Here is a 16,360-nt window from a genome sequence, read left to right on the forward strand (position 1 = left end):
GGAATACAACTTCCTAATCATATATAGGAAAAATACAAAACTGAAAGGTAATTGAGGAAGCTGTACTCACCAGGAACTCCTATCCAGAACAAAAAGGTCGTCAAACCGAGAGTGTCATAAATCCTGTATGCATGTCAAACATATGCATCCAACCAAATGCAGCAAGCACAAGTAATAAATGCATCAATGCGTATGATGCCAATGACATGTCCTGGTCACCCCTACTCTCCATTCAGCCGTCTCACACATGATGGTGAGACCGAGTGGGTAGGGCTGTGACAACCGTGCACTCTGACGTCACTGCTCCTGATGAGTGACCGAGTGGATGGGATGCTGTCGGAGTACACCTATCCTCCTACCCCAAATCATAAATGGGGGAGCTCAATGCTCTCATCTCCCGATACACGATGACGGGGAGGGATCCCTGTCCTGCTACAACGCTGCGTCACACTAACCCATGAGTGGACCAATGGAGCCCTTGACAGAGCACCTGCTGCAACACACCCTGCCTGAATATACCACTAACCCATTAGTGGTCATGTGTGCAGATACATGTAACTGGCGATGTGCTCAACAATAATGGAGCCGACAATCGCACAGCATGCAATCATGCGAATGGTGCATGACACTAAGCATGGCAATATCCTGTACCAATCCATATATATAAAATGTGTACCCTAGAATAAATTGACCTAATCAATGGTCTAGGTACACCGGTCAGATAAGGAATCAAAAACCCTAGATCCTGAACATATCCACCTCCATAAAATATGTACCATCAATATACATGGATTAAAGAAAAATGGTCTAGGTACACAGATCAGATATGATATAAAAATATAGGTACACATGCTAGATAATAAAAATCCAGAATCTAGTCCTAAACTCAGTAAAGCATGATATGTCACTTACTCTAGGAACTAAGGTACTCATGGCAATGATCACAAGGCATAAACATGGATACATAACCAGCGACAAACAGAACATGCTATGGGTATCAAACAGTGGCATACCAAAGGCAAACATGATCATTGCTTGTAGCTATAAAATACTATGCATATCTAATTGACAATATTATAAAAGATAAGTCAATAGGTACCCGCCTCTAATAGGAAGGTCCAATCCAGTCCAAATCTGACGTCGAGAAGCTCATCTCGCGTCAAAGTCCTGTAATACCTGGTATACAGATTTAGCTAATTAAATATAAATCAATTAACTAAATCAAATCTCCGAAAAGCTAACATAAATCCTAATCCAATTATAAACCCTAATTGGATCATTTAATTCCTCAATCGATTCTAACTAATCCATTTGAACTAGGACTAGCAATAAGCATAATCAATCATAGCAACTTACCCAATTTAGTCCTAATTCAACACATATATCAACTAACCAAATAATCCAAATTCACTATGATCTACATCTAAGATCATAAATTACATTTAACTAATCAATCGCACTAATCATGTATCAACTAGTGATATATTAACCGTCTAGTAATTCATATCATCTCTAATTCCATACCTCAATTCACAGCCGTGACTGTTGATCCACAGCATGGATGTTTACTGCCAGATAGAGAAATCACTGCTGGAAACCAAGAACAACTCCACCGCAAGTCTTACTTCACCTCACGATCTTAATTCTAGCACCAAAGCAACAAAATATCTCTACCTCACAGCCTTGATTGTTGTTCCACAGTACACAATCCTGCAGAACAGAATCTAGTGGTGGCTGAATGGTACCTAGTCTAGCAGCAACAGCAAATTTAGGGCATGGAAATGTACCTCTCGCGTTGGGCGTCGATCTAGGGCAACACAACAAGAAAGGAACTCGGGTTCCGGTGAAAATGCGACAATGGATGCTCGACTCACGCTCCCATCTCCCGGCTCCCGGCGATCTAGGGCACGGGTCCACAAGAAGAAGGCTCGGATGTTTGATTCCCGGCGATCTCCAAATGCCCGCGACCAGGAGAGGAGAGGGAGGATTTGACACTAGGGTTCCTGTGGCCGGTGGCTCTAGGCTGTGCCGACCGATCGACGGCGGCAGTGGAGTGATTCGGTAAAGAAAATGAAGGGAAAGGAGGATCTAGGGCTCGGGGAGGAAGGAGGAGAGAAAAGGAAGTGATCGACCACGGGTTTGGAAGCTCGGGGGAGGAGAAAACCGCCGTGTACGGTTAGGGCAAGGGATCGGAGAAGAGGGAAGGGCGGCGTCGGGATGGCTCGGGCGCGCAGGTTCAGCGAGAGAGAAAAGAAAAAGAAATAAAAAAGTAAAAGAAAGCAACTTTTCCTCGCTTAAATGGGGTAACCCAAACAGGCTTTTTCCCGGGCCCCGTTTTTATCCCCATTAACTCGTCCATACGAGCTCCGAAAAATTCCCGAAAAATTTCCAAAAATTCTGAAAAATTCCCTTATTATTTTCTACCATTTTCGGTATTTTACAACAGGAGAAGGAACCTCTCTCACACCAACGGACCAAACACATACTACGGCGCTTCCATCTCATTTGAGAGATTATCGAGAGAGCAGATGTGAAGATTTGTAGAGTACCCACAGAGGCTAACATCGCAGATCCCTTGACCAAGGCTTTGGCACAGAGAAAACATGATGGTCACACTAGGTCATTGGGGCATAGAGCCTGCATTGATTGGCACTAGTACTAGTGGGAGATTGTTAGTTAGAGACCTAGAGTCAATCATTTGATGATTGTATTATGGACTTATTGTATCATATTCTTATATAAATAAAGGCATTTGTTTTGGTTATTATACTTACTTGTATTGGTGCCAAATAACTAAGTATAATAGCGTCCTTGAGTAGAGGGTTCTTACCTATATCAATCGGTTAGTTGAACCGATAGTGAGATGATATAGGGAACCCTACTCTTAATCATTCCTAGTCGAGTGTTAACATTCAGGGACAATGTTAATGCGACGAGACTAGCATGTAGGTCAACTCGATGACTTAATCTCACAAGTCATGGATATAGAGATATCAAGTTGACACATGGGTATGCATTGGAGAATGTATACTGAATGACTCGCCATGAGAAAGTATCATGGATCATTATATGAGTGTCATATACTTTCTCATGTGGCTATTAGTATGACTACTAGTCTTGGACCTGAAGTCACCATGGATCCCTACATAAGAAGTTACGTACTTTGGCTTCGTCAAACGTCACCCGTAACTGGGTGGACTATAAAGGTGATTACTGGGTATGTAACGAATTATGCAGAGGGATGTGAGTGATGTAGATGAGATCTATCCCTCCTATATGACGGGAGGGACATCGATATTCTTGATAGAGTGAGACCACGAAGTGCATTGCCATGCCCAAATGAGTCAATATGAGATATTGAGCTCATTTGATTGAGTGAGTCTACTTGGAGTTCAAGATTTAGATTGATTAGAGGATGACACGGTCAATGCCTCATATTGATCAATCTAGATGTCTAGGGTGGAAGGACACTTGTCATATATTGTGAGGAGTCACAATTAGTAGTCACAAGGTGATGTTGGATCTCAACATTCTTGTAACTTGGGTAGTAATGATGTGTTGCTAGATACCGCTCATTACTTATGCTCCTAAATGGTTTAGGGGCATTGCCAACGTTACAAGAACCTATAGGGTCACACACTAAGGACAATTAGATAGAGATTAGGTTCATATGATGAACCAAGAGGATTAGGTTCATGTATTGAACCAAATTGGATTAAGAGTAATCCAAGTTAGACTAATTGAGTTGGACTCAAGTTGATTCATGTGTTCAATGAGTCTAATTTAGATTATGACTCATTGAATCAATTTAATTAAATGAATTAGATTCATTATATTAAGTTGGTTTAAATCAAATGGTTAGATTAGATCAACCATGAGAGGGATTTGGTCAAGTTTGACTTTGTTGGAATCGATGATCGCGGCTAGAGAGGGGGGGTGTGAATAGCCGCCCCAAATCGCTCGTTTCTTCCTACAATTCGTTAGCGCAGCGGAAAACTAAACTAGAAACGAAAGGAAGAATATCAAACCTTAACACAGCGATGTACGAGGTTCGGAGATGATACTCCTACTCCTCGGCGTGTCCGTAAGGTGGACGAGCCCTATCAATCCGTCGGTGGATGAGTCCCCGGAGAACCGGCTAATATAAACTCCTTCGGGGTGGAGAAACCTCACCACAATCTTTGCAACAGCAATAAGGAGTACAAGAAGAACAAGAACACAAGAACAACAGGAATGTAAAAACACTTGCTTGCCTCTTGTTGTCGATTGGAACCCAGATGAAACAGCAGCTTCTAGGATCCAAACTCAGCTAGAAAACCAGCAGGAAACTCACGCAAAGCTTCAGCACAATGAGAGCTCAGCAAAGCTCTAATCGCCGTAATCAGGAAGAAGCAGCTGTAGAAGCAGAGGCTCGATCTCCTTTTATAACCTGTGAAGAAGAAGACACAGAAACTAGCCGTTGTGTCGCAACGGCTAGGACCTGGACCGATCAGGCTCCACCCTGATCGGTCCAGAGCCTCTCTGATCGGTCATGGGACCGATCAGGCTCTAGTCTGATCGGTCCCCAGACCGATCAGCCATATCTTCACAGAGCCACTGATCGTGCTCTGATCGGTCTGTGGACCGATCAGGCTCTAGGCTGATCGGTCCCCAGACCGATCAGCCAACTCTCTGTGAGAGTTGGCTCATCTCTGATCGGTCTCCAGATCGATCAGAAGAGCCTCAGTAAGCCACTGATCGTTATCTGATCGGTCACCAGACCGATCAGATACCCAGCGTATCGCTGGATCGATCCACTGATCGATCCAGAGCTTGGTTTTTGCCCAAACCAAGTCCAAACCAACATCCGGTCAATCTTGACCTGTTGGTACATTGCGCCTAGCATCCGGTCACTCTCTTGACCTGCTAGGACTCCCCGCTAAGTGTCCGGTCAATCCCTTTGACCCACTTAGACTTTTCTCTCCGTACCAAGTATCCGGTCACTCCTATGACCTACTTGGACTTCCCATCACCAGATGTCCGATCACCCTTGATCCATCTGGATTTTCCCTTGCCCGGCTTCACTTACCAGGACTTTCACCTAGCTTCACTCACTAGGGTTTTCACCTGGCTTCACTCACCAGGATTTCCACAACTGCCTGGCTTCACTCACCAGGACTTTCCAACTGCCTAACATCCCAGTTAGGACTTTCCCATTCACCTAACTTCACTCACTAGGATTTTCACCGCTTCACTCACCAGATTTTCCGAATGCCCGGCTTCACTCACGACTTTCACCTTCACCTAGCTTCACTCACTAGGATTTTCACCGGATTCACTCACCGAATTTCCATTGCTGGCTTCACTCACCAGGGACTTTCACCTAGCCTAACATCCCAGTTAGGACTTTTCCGTGCCAAGTCTCCATACTTGGACTTTTCCAGTGCCAAGTCTCCATACTTGGACTTTTCCCGTGCCAAGTCTCCATACTTGGACTTTTCGCGTGCCAAGCTCCCTGCTTGGACTTTTCCAGTGTCAAGTCTCCATGCTTTGACTTTTTCCCGAATCAGGTCAACCAGGTCAACCTTGACCTACGGTTGCACCAATAATCTCCCAAACATCTATTCTTGTCCCATATCAAGAATACAACTCTTCCACGAGTGTCAAACATCAACATGCAACTCAACTAGGTCAACCTTGACCTAAGGTTGCACCGACAATCTTCCTAAGTCAAACATCAAAATATAACTCGAGTCAGGTCAACTCGAGTCAGGTCAACCAGGTCAACCTTGACCTAAGGTTGCACCAACAGACTTGACTTGAGAAGGAAGATGAATGGTCAAGTTTGACTTGACTATTTGCCACCTCATTTGTGAGTTGGCAATAGGAGGACTAATGATTATGTGCCACATCATCAAAGCTAGCACATGTGTGTGCCACATCATGGAGGTTACAAACCCCTTTCCATTTAATGTGGCCGGCCACATTAATTGTAAGGGAGTTACAATTGTGGCCGACCACTCAAAATGAATGAGAATGAATTTTTTTTTTATTCAAGGCATTCATTCTATCTTCTTCCTCCTTGAGCTCTTTCTTCTCTCCCTCTCATCCTACCTTGGCTGAACCCTACTAAGGTGCTAGCACACTTTAGTTTGGTTTTCTCCCTCTTTTGTTCGTGTGGATACGTGTAGAGGATTGTCTACTTTGACAATCTTAAGATCTGGCACCTTGGACGAGCGGGATTCGCGAAGGGCGCGCATCAAGGGTAAAAACTCTTAACCATCTAGAACTCTAATGTAGATCTAGAGTTAGTAAACTCGTACTCGAAGGGTTTTCGAAATTTTATTCTTCGCACGGATCCAGTGACGGGGATTTCGAGGTTTCCGTGACGCGAAAAAGCGATTTTCGTGGCTTGAAAAGTCCAACAGGGAGGTCGCACTGTGCTGAAGCCTTCGATCTGAGACATCCTGCACATAAGAGAGTAGCGACAAAAAAATCCCAAGATTTGGTCTTTGATTTAGTAGTGCGGGAAGAAATAGAATTAATAAAGAAAACTAAATTGGTGTTGCACCAATTTAGATTAACTGTAACAGAAAAAATTTCCAAAAAGGTAATAATACCAGTTTGGAATTATACGAAAAACTGAAAACCAAAAGAAGAGAAAAAAGATTTTAAAACAGATCACCCCCTTGTCTGATTGGTGGTTGCATCAAATCAGAGAGGTACCGCTCTGATACCACTTGTTGGATCATGAATTTCGATAGAGGGGGGGGGGGTGAATATCGATCTAAAATTTCTAACGAGTACGTAACAGAAAGTACGAAAATGAGACAAAGCTAACACAAACCAATTTTACTTAGTTCGGAGCCTTTGGCGACTCCTACTCCAAGGCCCGCACACAAGGGTGCTTTCGTTGGGCAATCCACTAGCAATTCGAAGAATGTTACAATAATGAATTATAGGAATGCTAGTAAGAAAATAAATACCGACAAAATGAAAAGAAATAAACTGAAGACAGCACTTTGTCGGAGTAGCCTCGCGGCGTCGCAAGAGCACAAGAGAGTAGTATGAGAGTTCTGAGTTGTATTGAAGCTTCAGCCTTGACCCTCCTTATATAGGAGGGTTCGGGGCACCTGGAACCTTCAGGGCGCCTCGATCATGACGTGGCTAACCCAACTAGCGTGCTCCACATGTCGACGTCGCGTTAAGGGATAAGACTTGCCTCCGGGCGCCCGCATCCCTTCCGGACCCCCGGACCTACCTTTCTCCAGAAACTCCTTCTCCTGCAAGACAAGGTTAGTCCGAGGAAAATATATAATGTATATCCTGCAAAACAAAGTATTAGAGTAGTTTATAATTTAACAGAAAAAGAGTATGACTTAGATTCCGTCTTTTCGAGACCGGAATCTAGTCATGATCTCGACTTAGAGTTCCGAAATGGTTTTAAGTCAGATCGACGTCTAAGTTCCCTTCCCGGGAATGCGTCCTCACAGTAACTCCCTTCCAGTGACTTACCTGCCAGATGTTCGGTCAACCCTTCGACCCGTCTGGACTTCGTGCCAGCTATCCGGTCAGCCCGTCGACCTAGCTGGACTTCGTGCCAAATGTCCGGTCAACCCTTCGACCCATTTGGACTTCGTGCCAACTATCCGGTCGGCCTGTCGACCTAGCTGGGCTTCGTACCAGACATCCGGTCAGTCCGTCAACCTGTCTGGACTTCGCCTGTACACTCAATCAGAATGTTAGACAACGACAAACCTAATTTAACCTGATTTGTCATTCATCAAAACCTGAGTTAGACCGTTAGTGCTAACCGCACCAACAATAACATGATCTTCTGTATGACACCACACACTATATTATCTATAATATAAATTAAATGGACAACTGCATTTAACTAAATGCAGACATTTGACCAATGTGATTCTCATTTCAAAATAAATGTTTATACAAAAAGTTAGGCTTTTAGTATACATTTTAACAATCTCTCACTTATACTAAAAGACTATATTACCATATATGCTGTCATACATCTGATCCTCATCCCCTCAACATGCCCATCAAAAGCTCTCTCCGGAAGGGCCTTAGTGAAAGGATCTGCCAGGTAATCTTCTGATGCAATCTTGGCGACAACAACTTCTCCTCGCTTTACGATGTCTCGTATCAGGTGGTACTTGCGCTTAATGTGTTTACTTGCCTTATGGGCTCATGGTTCCTTCAAGTTTGCTACTGCACCACTATTATCACAATAAAGTGTGATAATTTTGGGAAAACCAGAAATCACTTCTAAGTCCATCAAGAAGTTTCTGAGCCATACAGCTTCTTTAGCTGCCTCAGAGGCTGCCACATACTCAGCTTCCATAGTGGAGTCTGAAACATATTTCTGCTTAACACTCCTTCATGCTATGGCTCCACCTCCCAAAGGAAACATATACCCTGAGGTCAACTTACTATTGTCCGTATCTGATTGGAAGTCTGAATCCGTGTAACCCACAGGGAGCAAATCATCTGCCTGGTAAACTAGTATATAATCTCTAGTCCTTTTCAGGTACTTCAATATATGCTTTACGACAGTCCAATATCCTTGTCCTGACTTACTTTGATATCTGCTAATCATGCCCACGGCAAAATAGATATCCGGTCTCATACATAGCATCATATACATTAAGCTTCCTATAGCCGAAGCATAAGGAACTGCCTTCATGTCTAGAGTGTATACTAAAAGTCTAGCTTTTTGTATAAATATTTATTTTAAAATAAGAATCACATTGGTCAAATGTCTATATTTATGCCAAGTGTAGTTGTCCATTTAATTTATATTATCGATAACATGGTGTGAGGAGACACGCAGAAGATCATGTTATCAGTTCCTTATAAACTATAAATAGCAGCTCACAACCAAGATGGAATGGGACAAACCATTGGAGTGGTTGTAGTGTAATTGGGTATTAATTTATCTTGACTATAAAATTACACTAGTACACTATGAGTGTATTGAGCAGGACCATTTGTGGTAGTTTTTTTTTATACTGACTATATAAAAGAACAAAACCTCTATTATTATGGAAGTGTGTACTTTTAATCATGATATAATAATAAGCACGTATACTTAATATTTATTTCTTTAATTTATCAAAGGGTGTGATTTAGTTCGTTAAATCAATAGGTCCAATAAGTTGGGAAATGATATTATTTATATGGTGTGTTGTTGATTATAGAATGAAACTGTGTCCTAGTAATCTATGTTGATAATGTCCCCTTGAGGAGCTCATAAGGATTATCATGTAAACCCTGCATGTGGACTCAGTCCGACATGATGATAAGGTTGAGTGGTACTACTCTTGGAGCTAGATATTAATTAAGTGAGTTGTCAGTAACTCATTTAATTAGTGGGCATTCAATATCTTAAACACAGGGAGACTAACACACTCATGATAAGAAGGAGCCCATATTGTAATATGGGATTGATGCGGTAGTGCATTAATAACTTTTTAGTGGTATGAGTTATTATTGATGAACTTGAGTTGAGTGCTCGGGACGAACACGGGAAGCTCAAGCTCATCGGGAGACCAAAGCCAATTCCTCCTCTAGGTCCCTATTGTAGCCTCTTATATAAAGTCTTATATCCACCCAAAAGCCTAGCTTCTTAAGGCCCAAGCTAGGGCCGGCCAAGCCTTGCTTGGAGACCAAGCAAGGGGTCTGCCAAGCTAAGCTTGGAGCCCAAGCTAGGGCTGGCCAAGCCTTGCTTGGTGCCCAAGCAAGGGGCCAACCACACACAAGAAGAGAAGAAAGTTTTATTTTTTTAAAAATCTTTCCTTTTATAGAGATCCATAAAAAATATTTAAAAGGATGATTTTAATATAAAACTTTCCTTTTTTATATTGGTCACAAAAGGAAATAAAAGAAGTTTTTATTTTGTTAAAAACTTTCCTTTTATGATGTTTTAAAAGAGAGTTTTAAATTTTAAAATATTTCCTTTTATATCTTTCTACAAAGGAATAAAAGAAAGAGTTGAAATCTTTCTTTATTTGTATTTATTTATAATGTGAAAGAAAGATTTTAATTTTTGTTATAAAACTTTCCTTTTTTGTAACCATGTTTTATTTTAAATCTTTTCTTTTATAGATATCCATAAAAAGATTTAAAAGAGAGAGATTTTAATTTATAAAACATTCCTTTTATAACTATCCACAAAAGAGATTTTAAAAGAGAGATTTTAATTTTGATTAAAATCGTTCCTTGCTTGGAGCACAAGCTTGTGGTCGACCATGTCATGATAATAAGGAAGTTTTATTTTTTGTTACAAAACTTTCCTTTTTTGCCAAGACCAAGGATTATAAAAGAGAAGGAGGGTGTGCCTCACCCAATAACACATCTTCTATTCCTCTCTTCCAATCCTTGGTGGTCGACCCTTGTTCCTTTTCTCTTCTCCTTTCGTTTTCTTCCTTGGAAGCCGGCGACATCAATTATGGGAGATCTCTTGGTAGCCGATTGCTTGAAGGAGAAGAAGAAGAGAAGGAAGCTCTATTGTCTAGCATCCCTTGGAGGTTAGTTGGTGGTCGGATCTTGGAAGCCTTGGAAGAAGCTTGAGTGGATTTCATCTTGGAAGATCGTCGTCCACACGACGTCCAAGAGAAGGAGTGGAATACAATAGAAGATCAAAAGGTCTATAAGCTACAAAAGGTATAACTAGTTATTAGTTTTCCACATCATAACTAATGTTAGTTAGAGCCCTAGAGTCAATCATTTGATAATTGTATTATGGACTTGTTGTATCATATTCTTATAAAAATAAGGGCATTTGTTTTTTAGTTATTATACTTACTTGTATTGGTGCCAAATAAACTAAGTATAATAGCATCCTTGAGTAGAAGGTTCTTACCTATATCAATCGGTTAGTTGAACCGATAGTGAGATGATATAGGGAACACTACTTTTAATCATTCCTAGTCGAGTATTAACATTCAGGGACAATGTTAATGCGACGAGACTAGCATGTAGGTCAACTCGATGACTTGATCTCACAAGTCATGGATATAGAGATATCAAGTTGACACATGAGTATGCATTGGAGAATGTATACTGAATGACCCGCCATGAGAAAGTATCATGGATCGCTATATGAGTGTCATATACTTTCTTATGTGGCTATTAGTATGAATACTAGTCCTTGGACCTGAAGTCACCATGGATCCCTACATAAGGAGTTACGTACTTTGGTTTCGTCAAACGTCACCCGTAACTGGGTGGACTATAAAGGCGATTACTGGGTATGTAACGAATTATGCAGAGGGATGTGAGTGATGAAGATGAGATCTATCCCTCCTATATGACGAGAGGGACATCGATATTCTTGATAGAGTGAGACCACGAAGTGCATTGCCATGCCCAAATGAGTCAATATGAGATATTGAGCTCATTTGATTGAGTGAGTCTACTTGGAGTTCAAGATTTAGATTGATTAGAGGATGACACGGTCTATGCCTCATATTGATCAATCTAGATGTCTAGGGTAGAAGGACACTTGTCATATATTGTGAGGAGTCACAATTAGTAGTCACAAGGTGATGTTGGATCTCAACATTCTTGTAACTTGGGTAGTAATGATGTGTTGTTAGATACCGCTCATTACTTATGCTCCTAAATGGGTTTAGGGGCATTGCCAACGTTACAAGAACCTATAGGTTCACACACTAAGGACAATTAGATGGAGATTAGGTTTATATGATGAACCAAGAGGATTAGGTTCATGTATTGAACCAAATTGGATTAAGAGTAATCTAAGTTAGGCTAATTGAGTTGGACTCAAGTTGATTCATGTATTCAATGAGTCTAATTTAGATTATGACTCATTGAATCAATTTAATTAAATGAATTAGATTCATTATATTAAGTTGGTTTGAATCAAATGGTTAGATTAGATCAACCATGAGAGAGATTTGGTCAAGTTTGACTTGACTTGAGAGGAAGAGGAAGAGTCAAGTTTGACTTGACTATTTGTCACCTCATTTGTGAGTTGGCGTTAGGAGGACTAATGATGATGTGCCACATCATCATAGTTGGCACATGTGTGTGCCACCTCATGGAGGTTACAAATTCCCTCTTTAATGACCACATTAAAGAGAATGGAGGTTACAACTCTAAGAGGTGGCCGACCACTTTTGTTAGTGAATGAAATTCATTTTTCATTCAAGGCATTTTATTCCTTCATCTTCCTCTTTTCTCTCATTCTCTTCTCCCTCTCCTCCTCTCTTGGCCGAACACTCCATAGGTGCTAGCACACCTTTTTTGTTTGGCCTCTCCACCTAGTTTGTTCGTGTGGATACTTCTAGAGGATCGTACGCTTGACGATCTTGAGATCCGGCGAACCGTTGGACGAGCGGGATTGCGAAGGGCTTCACATCGAGGGTAACTTCCTTCTCTAGTGTAGATCTAGGCTTTATGAAACTCGTACTCATATTTTTTGTTTTATTTTACTTCGCACGGATCTGGTGGCTTGGGGTTTCGGGGTTTCCGCGACGCGAAAAAGCGGTTATCGCGGCCCGAAAAACCCAACAGTGGTATCAGAGCCACGTGCGAAGTCTTGTACGAGTTTATTTTGTATTTTTATGAAAAATAGAAGTTCTGTAATATTTTGTAAATTTCCTATTTTTATAGTTTTTATGGGTATTTTTCTCGTAGAAGAGAAGCACAAGTGTTTCGACACTTGTAGGCTTCGACTACCGAGAAGATTTTTCTGAAACGGCAAGGTTTCACCCCAAATCTTTTTGGGACAGCGGGCTAAGGCGCTGTAGGATCGTTAAGGAACACTCGTGATGGTTAGATCGTGGGTAGGTCGCTGCCCCTGGCCCCGCAAGGGGATTCGTTCCGCGATTGCGCCCGAAAACCCGCTAAACGGAACCACCGGGAATTTTACTCATAAAAATTGTAAAACTTATAGTAAAAATTACAGAAAATTATAGAAAATACATAATTTTGAATTATGTATTATTTTGTGATAGTCATGGCCCAAAATGACCCAATCTGATTGAAAATGTGTTGTAATTAATAATACGACCTGCGTGCCGTCATGTGATGTGCGTGTTGTATATTTGATTCGCGACCTGCGCGTCGTGCCTTTCTCTATTTTTATATTCTTGTTGTAAATTAGTTTAGACTCGAATGTAACTCGAGTTTCAAGATTGTAATGTACAAAATTGGAGCGGTGGAAGGTCCACTCGAGACGGAGTTACGAGGAGAGCGCGAGCAACACAAGGTGGTCAAAGGGAGGAGCTTGAGAAGCTGTTGACCTTAGGTTGACCATCCGATCTTCTCATTGGCTTGAGAAGATCGTAGTAGGGCCATGACTAATCACAAATAATTTAATTAATTGCTTGTGTGTATGTGATGCATAATTAGTAATTAATTAGTGCCTATCGATTAGATTAGATCTAAATCGTGTACAAGATGCACCCTCTCGATTAGATTAGATCTCAATCGCGTCAACTCAAATGCCTACCATGCCATGATACCTATCACTACCTCGATCACATGTGTTGTTGAATCTGCCAAAGCAGAGCAACACATATTATCTTGGTAGGATACGGAGGGACAATCTTGGTCCCGCTTATCAACGCATGGGTGAGTACAACTCAATTAGATTGAGTAACTAGTTAACTCAATTGGATCGAGTTTAACTATAGGCATTTTCCAATGGTTGGTAGATAGGTCAAAATCACATTTATATTAATCCTTGGGCATATTAGCCAAAGCTAACTCGAGTTTTAATATAAATGCGGATCTTGATCCTATAAACAAGAGTTGCATAGAGATGTAATTGGTAAATCGTTACCTACCGATCATACTAAGTCTTGGGCGTTTTAGCCAAAGCTAACTCAAGGGTTAGTATGATGTGGATCTTGTCCCACATGCGTTATAGAATTCAGTGGGAGCATTATTTAGTTAAAGACCTAATTAAATGATTTAAAAGAATATGATATTTATTTTCTGCATTTTTCTGTTGTAGATAACCATGACGTCAAACACGAACACCTTCTCTCTGCGTTCTGCCCTTAACAAAGACAAGCTCAACGGAGCAAATTTCCTAGACTGGTACAGGAATCTGAGAATAGTTCTCACCCAGGAACGTAAACTGTACATTCTGGAGCAGCCCATTCCAGAGGCTCCTCCTGCCAATGCCACGCGAGCAGACAAAGATGCTTACAAGAAGCATCAAGATGATGCATTAGATGTGTCCTGTCTAATGCTCGCGACCATGAACTCTGAGCTTCAGAAGCAACATGAGTTGATGGGCGCTTACGATATGGTTGAACATCTTCGTCAACTGTATCAAGGACAAGCGAGGCATGAGAGATTTGAGATCTCAAGGGCACTATTTCAGTGCAAGATGTCAGATGGAGCTCCCGTAGGCCCATATGTACTCAAAATGATTGGGTACATAGAAAACCTACAGAGGTTGGGGTTCCCGCTTGGCCAAGAGCTGGCCACTGACCTGATCTTGCAATCCTTGCCGGATAGCTATAGTCAATTCATTCTAAACTACAACATGAATGAAATTGACAAGCCACTGCCTGAGCTGCTTAGCATGTTAACAACTGCTGAGCTGAACCTTAAGAAGGTTAAGCCCAACTCTATTCTGATGGTTCAGAAACATAAGGGCAAGGGCAAGCCCAAAGGCAAGGGAAAGTCCCAAGACAAGGGCAAAGGCAAGGCATTGAATTCTAAAGGAGGGGTCGCCAAGGATGCTACCTGTTTCCACTGCAGTCAGACCGGGCACTAAAAGAGGAACTGCAAGGTGTACCTAGAAGATCTTAAGAAGAAGCAAAGTGAGACTTCCACTTCAGGTATATATGTTATAGAAGTCAATCTATCTATTTCTTCATCATGAGTATTAGATACCGGATGTGCTTCTCACATTTGTACTAATGTGCAGGCGCTCAGAAATAGCAGGGCATTGGCAAAGGGCGAGGTGGACCTACGCGTAGGCAATGGAGCACGGGTTGCTGCTGTTGCTGCTGTTGCTGTAGGGACTTATTTTCTATCTCTGCCCTCTGGGCTTGTACTAGAGTTGGATGATTGTTGTTATGTGCCTGCTTTAACTAAGAACATAATTTCAGTTTCTTATTTGGACAAGAAAGGTTTCTCTTTTATAATAAAGGACAAATGTTGTTCTATTTATTTAAAAGATATGTTCTATTGTAGTGCACCTATGATGAACGGACTCTACATTCTAGACCTTGAAAGCCCTATCTATAACATAAATACCAAGAGGTTCAAGTCAAATGACATGAATCAAACCTATCTCTGGCACTGTCGCTTAGGTCATATAAATGACAAGCGCTTATCCCAGCTCCATAAGGATGGTTTGCTGGACTCATTTGATTTTGAATCTTATGAGACGTGTGAGTCATGCCTACTAGGCAAGATGACCAAGACTCCCTTTAGTGGGCACAGTGAAAGAGCGACTGATTTGTTAGGACTTATACATAGTGATGTATGTGGCCCTTTCAATGTCACTGCTAGAGGCGGTTATAGGTACTTCATCACATTTACTGATGACTTCAGTAGATATAGTTATGTGTACTTGATGACACATAAGTCTGAATCCTTTGAAAAGTTCAAATAATTCAAGAATGAAGTACATAACCAGCTTGGCAAGAGTATTAAGATACTTCGATCAGATCGAGGTGGTGAATACCTTATCCATGAGTTTCGTGACTATCTAGCTGAGTGTGGGATCCTATCCCAACTCACTCCTCCTTGAACACCACAGTGGAATGGTGTAACCGAAAGGAGGAATCACACCCTATTAGATATGGTACGATCTATGATGAGTCACACATATCTTCCTACATTTCTTTGGGGCTATGCTCTAGACACGATAACTTTTATACTCAACCGAGTTCCATCCAAGGCCGTGATAAAGACACCATGTAGGATATGGACTAGGAGAGATGCCCAGGTGTCTTTTATGAGGATTTGGGGTTGTGAGGCTTACGTTCGACGTCAAGTTTCAGACAAATTAGGACCCAAATCTGACAAGTGCTACTTTGTTGGATATCTCAAGGAAACTAAGGGATATTACTTCTACATTCCCAGTCAGCACAAGGTAGTTGTGGCAAAGACTGGGGTCTTTCTAGAAAGGGACTTTGTTTCTAGAAAGACTAGTGGGAGCACGTTCGATCTTGAAGAAGTTCAAGATGCGAACAATAGCACTGAAGCCTCGATGGAAGTTGAACTGAAACCACAAAGTGTTGTGGATGATATTGTTCCACAAAGAGTTGAGGATCAACAACCAGTTCAAGTAGACATACCTCTTCACAGGTCTGATAGGGTACGTCGTCAGCCTGAGAGATACTCATTTCTCTTGTCTGACCATGAT

Source organism: Zingiber officinale, chromosome 7B (assembly GCF_018446385.1).
Source record: "Zingiber officinale cultivar Zhangliang chromosome 7B, Zo_v1.1, whole genome shotgun sequence".
NCBI lineage: Eukaryota > Viridiplantae > Streptophyta > Magnoliopsida > Zingiberales > Zingiberaceae > Zingiber > Zingiber officinale.